The 11,473-nt window shown below is 46.2% G+C and overlaps 1 pseudogene; it reads right to left on the bottom strand.

The window, feature by feature from the left end:
• Positions 1-1,662: 1,662 nt before the first annotated feature.
• Positions 1,663-10,197, bottom strand: LOC123148688 (disease resistance protein RGA2-like; annotated as a pseudogene).
• Between the last annotated feature and the right edge of the window lie 1,276 nt (positions 10,198-11,473).

Below are 11,473 nucleotides of genomic sequence, written 5' to 3'. Positions count from 1 at the left end.
AATCCCCTAGACAGTGGTACAAGAGATTTGACACCTTTATGCTCTCTCAAGGTTTCAAAAGGTCTAATTATGATAGTTGTGTTTATTTGAAAACTGTCAAAGGTTCAACTATTTATTTGCTCCTTTATGTTGATGATATGCTTATTGCTGCAAAGAGTATGTTAGAGATTAATGAACTAAAGAAGCAATTGAGTAATGAATTTGAGATGAAGGATTTGGGTGCAGCAAAGAAAATACTTGGCATGGAAATATCCAGAGATAGACCGTCTGGAAAAGTGTATCTAAGTCAGAAGGGATATATTGATAAAGTTCTTTGTCGTTTTAATATGCATAATGCCAAGCCAGTAAGTACCCCGTTAGCTGCACACTTCAAATTATCATCAGCTTTATGTCCTAAGTCAGATGCAGATATTGAGTACATGTCTAGAGTTCCCTATTCGAGTGCAGTTGGTTCACTTATGTATGCCATGGTTTGTTCTCGTCCGGATTTATCTTATGCATTGAGTGTTGTCAGTAGATACATGGCTAATCCTGGAAAAGAGCATTGGAAAGCAGTTCAGTGGATTTTCAGATACCTGCGTGGTACTTCTAATGCTTATTTACAGTTTGGGAAAACTAGAGATGGACTTGTTAGTTTTGTTGATTCTGATTTTGCTGGTGATTTGGATAAGAGAAGATCACTCACAGGTTATGTTTTCACCATTGATGGTTGTGCTGTGAGTTGGAGAGCAACTTTGCAGTCTATTGTGGCTTGTTCCACTACTGATGCCGAGTATATGGCTATTTCTGAGGCATGCAAAGAAGCTATCTGGTTGAGAGGTTTGTATTCTAAGCTTTGTGGAGACTCATCTTGCCCTACCGTATTTAGTGACAGTCAAAGTGCTATATATCTTACAAAGAATCCAATGTATCATGAGAGGACAAAGCACATTGATGTCAGATTTCATTATATTCGAGATGTTGTTGCTGAAGGCAATCTGAAGGTATGCAAGATAAGTACTCATAATAATCCTGCTGATATGATGACAAAGCCAGTTCCGACCAATAAGTTTGAGCTTTGCTCAGGCTTAGTTGGTATTTCTCACTAGTCCTATGGACTTTGACGCACAAGGTATTTATGCTGATTTGGATGGAGTCATTCACTTTCTTCGACTACTGGAGGAAATTTGGATCAAGGTGGAGATTGTTAAATTGTGATCCAAATTATACCGTGTTGGACTAGACGTAGTACAACTGGTGTGGGCCTTTGCGTTGACGTCGACGCGTACGAGTACAACTCGTTTACTTGTCCTCCAAGGACTCTCATGTATTGCCCTCTTATATACCCCATGTAGTCGTACCTCAGACGGTCTGTCGTCTCGTGCTTGTAATACTCCTCCTCATAGTGATCGCGCCTTTGTGCGTCCGTGGTTTTCTCCCGCAAGGGTTTCCACGTAAAAATCCGTGTCTCTCTGTCTCGTTTATTCTCATTATTATCTAACATGCACCTAGTTTAGACGTTCCACTCGAGCCGCATGCCGATTTTGTTGCGGTAACGTGGACGGAGAAAGCAACCTAGGGTTATGCAGAATGAAAGCAGGGTATCTGCAGACACTAATCTGGGGACTGCCCCTGTTTCAGCCATGCTTTATATACCTATGCATAAAACCCTGTCATGCCATGTTGGCTTGAAAAGATATTGTAATTTCTCGTACATCCAATAAAACAAGAAAGAATACATTACTCTGAATATGGAATCGTCAGTGTAATTAGGGTTCAGACTATTTTGCCTACTTGCAGAGTAGAGGAAGGCAAACAGCTAAAGATCTCTGACTACAGAACTAATAACCAAGCAAGAAGCGCTCTTTCCGAGAGACTTGAATCATATTTTCTTTGTCAAGGGAGCAGATAACAAAGTAGCACAATATCTACTGACAGAGGTAACATGCAATTATCCCCACACTTTGATTTCTTATATGTCTGCTTGGAATACGATAGAGATTTTTTTTAATTCAGGGCATGTAGATTTACATACCAGGAGTAGGTTAGAACCACGTGGTATAATTACTACAGAGTTTTGAATCAGAACTCGATCGAGCAGCCTAAATCCTGATTCGCGCCCCCGCTTTCTTTTCTTCAGCATCCCTTTCTTATTTTCGTTCGCAGCAAGGGCCACCGTAGTGGGGAACATCGGCGGCTGGCAGCCCTCTTCGAGGGCAAACCGATCATCTGTCAAATGTAAAATATAGAGTAAATATTATCATTTGGTCAAAAAGGAAGAATCGTGAGGCAAAGGGCATGGAATACCCAGACGTTTCTTAGAAAAATATCGTCAATGAGGTGAAGAGCAGGAAAAAAAAGATGTGGTACTCCCGATGATGGAATACGTTCTTTCTAAGTGCAAAGTTAATAGGAATACGTAGATAACAAATATATATGGCAGGGCACATACCTTTTGTTCTATGTGAGCAAGCTTCGTCTTGTTCTCCTCTGCTTCACACCACTGCTCTAAGTTAGGGCAGTTGAGAATTTCTAATTCTTGGAGATTTGTGAGTTGTTGTATCTGTCTGGCAGAGTCGTGATAGCAGGACAATACCCAATTCGAAGTTTCTTGAGAGAGGTATAAGTCCTCCTAACAACAGCGGCAGCTGTCTCAAGCTACAACAGCTACTTAGTGTTAATGATTGCAGCTGTTTAAGTTGCCCCATGCTATCAGGCAATTCCTCTAGGTTATTGCATCGCATTATCACCAGTTGCTGAAGAGATGGCAACTCACCTACCCATCCGGACAGTTTTGTTTGGGCCGAGTTCCTTAGTATTAGTGATTTGAGGGACCGGAGGGCCCAGGTGATCTCTGGTGAGCTTGCCAAATCACAGCAATATTTGATCCTCAAATCACTGATGGCAGGTAGATGGTGAAGCAATCGCCACTGATGCAGAGGCACCTCCTTGTTTTCAACTGTTAGATTAGTAGAAACTCCTACTGGAGAAGAAGATGAGGAAGCACAATTGTGTAACACGCTCTCTGCCTATGATATGAGCACATTATCACTTCCCTTTATATACCAAGATGCAGCTCTAGGAAGGTGTGGTGTTATCCTCAGTTTGCTGCAATACTTTATAATCACTTCCTCAAGTTTACAGAACACGAGCTCATTCACACCATCCTCGCCACTAGAGTATGTTGTGTTCCATTCTTGCAGGCTTTCCATGCGTTTCAGAATAAGCACCTGGAGATTTGGTGGTAGTTGGGCGAGGGGTGGAAAACTGTTGCAGTTGGGCAAATCAAACATCTCCATTCGGACAACATTAGGGAGATAATTGCCAATACTCATTAGCCAGTTTGGAAAGCTGACGCTAATATAACCATATATCCCAAAGCTCTGCAAAGCGGTCGGTGGCACTAGCTCTGTCAACAACTCCATGTCATCCACAGATCTCTTCCCTTTTGGCGTCCACTTTAATGTCAATTCTTCAATCCTCTGTTTTTCAATCAATTTTACACTGCGTGCCTCTTCTCGGGACTTCACATTTTCAAGTTTGTCGATGTACAGCTTGTCAGGATTTACATGCTCAAGCAAGCCAAGGCTGGTGTAACATTTACTATCCTCGACAGTTACAGAAAACATTGGCAACAAGCCAAAAAGGCTTTGACAGTCCATTTTAGCCACACATTCTGGAAGCCTAAAAACATGGCTGCAGTTTTGAAGGACCAGCTTCTGGAGGCAGCTAGCACTTTGTGGTATACTAATAAGAGGATGACCATTAAAAGACAGGTCCAGGTGCTCCATATTGGGAAGCCTACAGATACAGTCAATGAAACTCTCAGTTTGATCTGTTGATGAGCTGTCAAATATATGATGCATGCACCCTGATAGCTTCAGATTGCGGAGTTCGGTGAGATTGCTGATGACTTCTGGACGTCCTCTGAGATTTTCACATGCTGTTAATTCTAAATGTTGGAGTTTGGAAAGGTTAGCCAAAGCTTCGTGTAGTCCTAAAACATTATCACTCTCTGATAAGTTCAGATATACCAACTCTTTGAGATTCGCAAACGAATGTGGGAGTTCTTTCAGATTCGGACAACCTGATAAGTTAATCTACATCAGACCTTCCATTTCACCAATTGACTCTAGCAATGCTGACAATTCCTCACAATTACTAAGGTTGAGATAATTCAATTTTCGAAGCATACCGATACACCCGAGATCCACTCGACCCTGGATATTTGGAGCATGAAGATACCTCAACTGCTTCAATTGACCAATAGAAGTGAACAACCTATTCGATTTGACTGATGCATGCAAGACACGGACGTACTTTGCTGGTGCAATTGCATCATGATGGAACTTAGACCATGAGGTTCCAGCTGCGCGCACAATATTCAGCGCCCTTAACTTTTCAGGTGAAGTCGTGGATGACTTTAGTGGCTTCGTGCAATCTATGTTCCATGCATAGCGGCAGTTGGGGCCCGTCAAGTTAAATTCGTCAGCCATGACTGACCTTGCGAGGTCATGCACCAGGTCATGCATTGTGAACAGTGTGACAATCTTGTTTGTGTCGTAACATTCAACGACAGCCTGCAGGATAATATACAATGGTGTAAGACTTGCAGTTAAAATTTTACTACTGATGCAAGGATAGGTTATGCACAATTGGATGTTGCAACGGATAATTAGAGGATAATTAGCCCAATGTTAATCTCGGTTTGCAATTCAGAGTTTAGTCTATTTTCAGAAAGACTACTGCTTTTTCCATCAAACCTATTGTTTACCTTGTAATGTCCTAATCATAAAAAAAAATCCAATCTAATGCAATTATCATCTAATGTCGTTCATATTATAAAACCACACGCAAATGAGAAGTAAAATAAGAACCTGAACTCCAAATTATTACATGTATCTCTACTTCTAAAGGAGTTGGTAGCTTGGTATCCAGGTTTATTTTCGCCTCACCTCCCACCACCCCTCCCACTGGCTTATTTTGGCCTCACTTCCCAACACCCCCTCCCACTAGATTTTTCTCACTCCCATTAAAAAACTAAAACCTATTAAAGGGAGAGATCTTGTTTCTTGCTTCTTTCGGCAGGTGCTAATTCAATTCAGTCACTTAAATAATAGGTAATTAAGTATTCAGAAATTGCATCATATATGTGAGATCACCTTCCTAAAAGACAAACATACGATTTTTCTTGATAACCTTTCAAAAAAATCAGATATTCCTGAATAACAAATTGCTAATCCCGTGCACTATGCCGTTTATTATTATCATTATCTGTACTATTAATTGAGAATCACAACTTTCCTAATACAATGTTAACAATAACTTTCCTAATACAATGGGGATGTGTGGAAGGAGCATTTCGGGAGGGGGGGGGGGGGGGTCGGGAAAGCTAGTGATCCCAAACCATGGATGTTCCCGTTGCCATCTTCATCCACGAGTACATGCTCTTTCGGCCCGTCTTCTCCTCCTCTTCAACCCCAACACTAGGCTTTCACCTTACCTGATTGCATGTACCTCTCACGCGGGGATCTTGGTGAGCTCTTGACGGCGGCACCTAGCGGCCGTCTCCGCGGTGGTGACAGAGCGGTCGAGGGCCCACATGGCGGCGAGGTCACTACTAGAAAATACCTTATATATAGATGCTTAGTAGTAGCAAGGGGTATATGGGCCGCGCTGCTGCTAATTAGTAGTAGCGAGGGGTATAAATCCCGCGCTACTACTAAGTTGATAGTAGTAGCGCGGACTATAAACCAACGCTGCTACTGAGTGGTCTCCACCGTGGCCCCCAGAACATGCCATAGTAGTAGCGAGGGTTATAAACCCGCGCTACTACTAAGTTGATAGTAATAGCGCGGGCTATAAACCCACACTACTACTATGTGGTCTCCACCATGCCCCCCGGAACATGCTATAGTAGTAGTGAGGGTTATAAACCCGCGCTACTACTAAGTATAGGGTTTTCTACAGCCCTGAGATCCCCATCTCCTCCAAATCCCCCCCCTCTCTCTCATAAGCTCTCCCATGGCACTCCTGCCCATGCGCGCCTGCTCCATGGCGGCCAACGAGGCCGCCGCCTCGCGCCGCTCGCGTCCAGGAGCTCGTCGGTCTCCCCCCTCACCTCCATGCCACCACACCGGAGCACCTCACCACCAGCGACTAGCCCCGGTGCTCCCTCCGTCTCCTTCCTCTCTCCCTCATTTCTCTTTCTCCCTCTCCCCTCTGGTTTGACTCGTCCTCCCATGTCCATCCCCGTGCAGGTCTTCGCCATGGATGACGAGGAGCTCTCTACCTTCGTCGTGAAGAGGAGCCCCACACCGCCGTCTTGCTCTTCCCTAGATTCGGCCCCTCTCCAGCAGCCGCCGCCGGATCTGGTCTGCCGCTGCTCGTCCGCACCATTGGCGACCCCTATCGCCGTTGGATCGAATCATTGCCGCCATTGACAGCACGCATGGGATCAAGATTTTTTTTGTTTTTGAAATTAATAGTAGTACCGCGGATGGCACCCGCGCGCTACTACTACCACTTAGTTGTAGTGAGCTAGTAGTCGCACGGGAACCCGCACTACTACTAGCTATTTAACCCGCGCTACTAGTAGGCTTTTCCCTAGTAGTGGGTCCTGGTCATTGCGGACCCATTCTAGTGCCATGTCGGGCATTGCGCCAGTTGTACTGCGCCTGCTACCATACCATCCACTCCTCGGGGACGATGGCCCTCGAGCCCGAGGAACCGCCGACATCGCCGCCTCCGAGGTAGCAGAGCATGCGTCCCCACGCCTCCGTGATCGCGAGCGGCAGCTCCTTGACCGGGCGGCGAGCAACGGGGCGCCGCGACGGGGACTGTGGCTCCTCCTTGACCCGCGCTGGCGATGATGGTGTTGGGCCCATCTGACGGAACAAGTGCTCCGTTGTTCTCCATCTGACAGACAAACTCTTTGTTCGTCAGAGCCGCCTTCATGAGGAGGCGCGGCCGCTGCTCCGGCTGCTGCTGTGACTTCTAGTCCTCCTCGTCAGCGCGAGAGATGACAATCTCCTCCTTGCTGGGGAGCCGACCGCCGTGGATGCCGAGACTACCGGAGAGCGAGGGTGGCGGCGCCAAGATCCGCGTGAAGATGAATTACCGCGGCCACCGCCTCCACCTGCCGGCGAAGAGAACCACGACTTCGGCATCACCGCTGGAATTGGAGGGGCTTGGGGAGGAGGAGAGGACGAAGTGGGGACGTGCATCGTCGGCGCATGGCTTAACTAGCCACGGGCAGGCCATGCGAAGGGCCGGTCAGCCCACTTCAATGCAGCGCAGCTGCCGGAGTTGGTTTGTTGGGACATTGTGTCCACATTGAAGTGGCGACGCCCGAGAGGTCGTGTCTGTCAATGCCGCCTTCACGTCTAGTCACGTCGCTCAGCATAAATGCTGGCTACTGCATGCTCTGGGACGGCATGAATGCAGCGCGGCAAGCGGCCCGTGCATTGGATGGAAAGCGCGTGGGAGGCAGGTGGGTGCTTCGGGTGGGCCAGGGCGGTCAAACGCGGACATGGTAGCGGTCCAGACGACCGCAAAGCCCCCCCCCCCCCCACTTTCTCTTGGATTTGCGGGAAAAGTTACGTCTGAACCGGTCGGCGGACCGATACAGGGTATTGTTGGATGGCAAAACACGTCCGGACCACGTGGGCCGGACGGTTGCGGGCAGTTTGAGGGTCGGCATTGGAGATGCCCTAGTTTATTTCGCAACAAAGAAATCGACATCATATCCCAATCGTGCAATACATTAAATAAAGCAATATCACAATTAATAGTGAAGGTATGGATTAATCGACTCACCTTTGAATGTCGAAGAATTGACATCTCCAGAAGCTGCATAATGTAACTTTCACCGAGTTGCCAATTAGAGAATATACTAGATGGCTCCATGAATCCAAGAGCAATCCATTGATGGATTAGCTTATATTTATTCATCTTGCGACCCTTTGGAAGGATTGCACAATAAGCAAAGAATAACTTTAAGTATGGAGGCATGAGGTTGTAGCTTAACAGCAAGGATCCAAGCACTTCATGTCCAGATGATGCATCTGTAGAAGTAGATAGATTCCAGATATGATTGGTTCTGACCGAATTCCATTCTCCATAAGACTTGGACTTCAAAATGTGTCCAAGTGATTGAGCAGCTAAAGCTACACCTTTGCACTTCTTTGCAATATCCTTTCCAATTGGCTCCAGCCATTCTTTGTCATCTCTTGTTTCAAATTTACTTTTTTGCCTCATTATTTCCCAGCACATCTCATCTGACAATTGAGGTAAGTTGTAAGGCTGAACAGTGGAGATCTCATTTGCAATGCCTTCATCACGTGTGGTAACTACAACCATCACCTTGCACCCCTTACCCTGCTTCAGCATAGACTTTAATTCTTCTAGTTGAGAAGGACGCTTCTCCCACAGGTCATCCAAAATGATCAGAGCATTCTTCTTCTCAGCAAGTAGCTCTTGCAGGCGAATGTTAATACTGTGCAGATCAAGTATCTGCTGGCTCTGTTGTCTTGATAGTTGTGATATTATAGTGTTGCCAATTTTTTTCAAGTCAAATATCTGGGAAACATAGATCCATACCCGAGAGTGTTTCTCAAACTCAGGATGATTGTAAACCGATCTTGCCAAGGTGGACTTTCCAATGCCTCCAAAGCCCCATATGGGAACAAAGGTGGTATGTTCACTGGCGCTCCCAGACAATCGAGCCAAGATTTCCAGTTTTTCCTCGGCCCTCCCGATGATTTCTGCTTCCACCATAGTCCCTGCATTTTCCCGGATATCAGGAAGTTGCTGCTCATTGGTGCAAGTTTCTGGCGTTAGACGATAGTTCTGATGGTCTTCTGTTATCTTCTGTAGACACTTTTGCATCTTTTTCATCTTGTCTGGCATACTGATCCTCTTCCTCATAGCTCCGAACTGCAAGAGGAATGACTTGATTCTTCAGTACAATTGAAGAAATGAAAAGGACATACACGCGGTGGCAATCTTGCGAGATGCTTTTGCAATTTAAATCAAGAAAAGCGCACATGGCACTGGTCTGGACTTCCATCACATACTAACAAGTATGGTCCTATCCGTATAGCAGAACAGGATATCTAAATATGTTTAGATTCATTTAGATAGTTTACTTCACTATATGGATTCAGATTTTCAGGATGATGGTTTTTTTACATAATTTATAGAAATAGATATATGCAGATTCACCAGTCATATCCTAGGAAAAAAAGAAGCAACAACGTTCGGATCCAGATTGATGGCAACCAAATGAACATACCAGGGACTGGGTGTCAGATTGGAAGTCGTCGAGCATGTCGGAGATGTCATACATGGCGGCCTTGAGCCGGTTCACCCACAGCAGCGCCGAGCTGTCGGTGATGGACCGCCTCTCGGCGTCGCTGAGCGCGGCCTCCACCGACTCCAGCGTCATCTGCATCTTCTGCAGGTCTCTCTTCAGGTTCTTGTGCAGCTTGATCTTGCCGCCGATGGCGGAGCCGATCTGTTTTATCACCACCTTGATGACACCCGAGGCAACCATGCCCCCGACGACGGCTGCCGCTGCCGCCATTGCTGTCCTTCCCCGGGCGGATCTTACGGGGATACAGATAACACTGACACAGAGGATATCGCAGAGGAAAGAGTCAGTGAGACAGAGGTCCCCGGAGAGAATCCAAGAGGGGAAGAAAGAGACTGACCTGTATCAAGTACCAACACCGTCTGCAAGGGACCCCGTTGCCGCCGGTGACCGGTAAGCAAGGAGGACACGACGCTTGCCGGGAAGAAGAGATAGGCACAATGGAGAAGGGGGGCAGATTCTTCTTTTTGTTCTCTGAATCGAGTGGTTGCAGACTCGCGGCCCAATAAGTGCCGACGGCGACGTAGACGGCGACGAGGTGTGGAGTGGATGTGGCCGAGTGTGAGCGCCAGCGGGGAAGAAAGATTCGCCGGAGTTGTCTCTTTCTTTGACCGGAGACGGGGAGCACCCAAGTGCCTCTCTTCCCCGCGTGAACGCGGATCTGCGGCCGGGTTGGGGATTCAGTCCCGTAGTATATAGATTTGGAGACGGAGACGGAGGAAGCATCCTCGCCGGGAGTAGGGGCGCTGGCCGATGTGCTGCAGCGGCGACGGAGATCAGGGCCCCGTTGGGGACCAGGCTGATACTGTCACCTCTGCAGCGGAGGCAGAACCAAAGTCAAGGTTTTTTTACGAGGGAGGCGATAAGTCAAGGCGCTGCAGCGTGGGAGTACTCGACAACGGCCCAGGAGAAGGAACAAGAGGTAGTGAGGCCCAGGAGACGTACTCGTAAAGGGGGCCAAACAGGAGTAGGGCGTTTTGGTGCCCAGACTCATCTGCACCTGGTTAGAAAAAAATTGTAAAAAATTCAAAACAAATTCTAAAAATTCTAAATCTTTTTTTCGGTAGAAAATTTGATGCGTGAGGCCTGCTCCGAATTTCAAGTCATTTGGACATTTGAGCATCTCTCAGTAAAAAAGACAAATCGGACTAAAACAGTACATGAACAGTAAACATTTTTACATACTCCCAATTTGTCTTTTTTGTTGAGAGTTCCTCTGATGTACAAATGATTTAAAAATTGGAGCGGACCTCACGCATCAAATTTTCTACAACACAAAAAAAATTGGAATTTTTTGAATTTTCCTAGTATTTGTTTTGAATTTTTTCGTCAGCGAGGGTGCAGATGAGCTCGGGTGCATAAATGGATTTTTGGCCAAACAGCAAGTATCCATCAACACGCTAAAAGAAAGTGGGATATTCTCTTTTTTGAGAAGGGAATTGGGTTAATAAAAAAAGTGACTGATACATCACCGACATAAACCACACGAGCCGGTAATTTTGCCACCCAAATGATGTGAGTCGACACCCTAAAACTCCAGAGCCACCGCGGTGCCATGACCAAACCGGTCGAGTAATTATCCAAGGCAACGGTTGGGGATGAACACTCCTCATCTTGTACTTTCAATCTCACCTTCTGCTTTCTTCCACATCTCACCCACTCCCTCTTCTTGTATGATTGTATCCCAAGTTGTACTCAGGTTGTGAATCTTTATTCCAAAACTATTAGTTGAAGGAGAAAACTATCATGTGTGTGCTTGATTTTTTTTTGTTGGGTATGTATGTGCTTGATTAGAGTGATCTATGTGTGTGTGCGCGCGCACTTGATTTAGGCTCGTAATAGTGTAAGTCAATATAAGAGGCATTTCGATCCGAGGCTATTATGTTTTGCTTGCAATTCCCTTGATTTACTGGTGTAACTTTGGCGAAGGGTGTGAAATTCCTCGTGAATTTAGCACAAAGCACTCTGCTAACTGAGTGCAGCGGATTCATAAAAGGCTAATCTACGACTGAATTCTTGAGGATGCCAGAGGAGGAGATGACCCTAAAGCAGATGTTCTCGCTTATGTTAGTGGTGGAGAAAAAGTGTGACTAAGAAGCGGTGGCCTCAAACAACAAATTT

This window comes from Triticum aestivum, chromosome 7A (genome assembly GCF_018294505.1).
Source record: "Triticum aestivum cultivar Chinese Spring chromosome 7A, IWGSC CS RefSeq v2.1, whole genome shotgun sequence".
NCBI classification, from domain to species: Eukaryota; Viridiplantae; Streptophyta; class Magnoliopsida; order Poales; family Poaceae; genus Triticum; species Triticum aestivum.
Note: the sequence above shows the minus strand (reverse complement) of the source record. Positions and strands in the feature narration are given on the sequence as shown.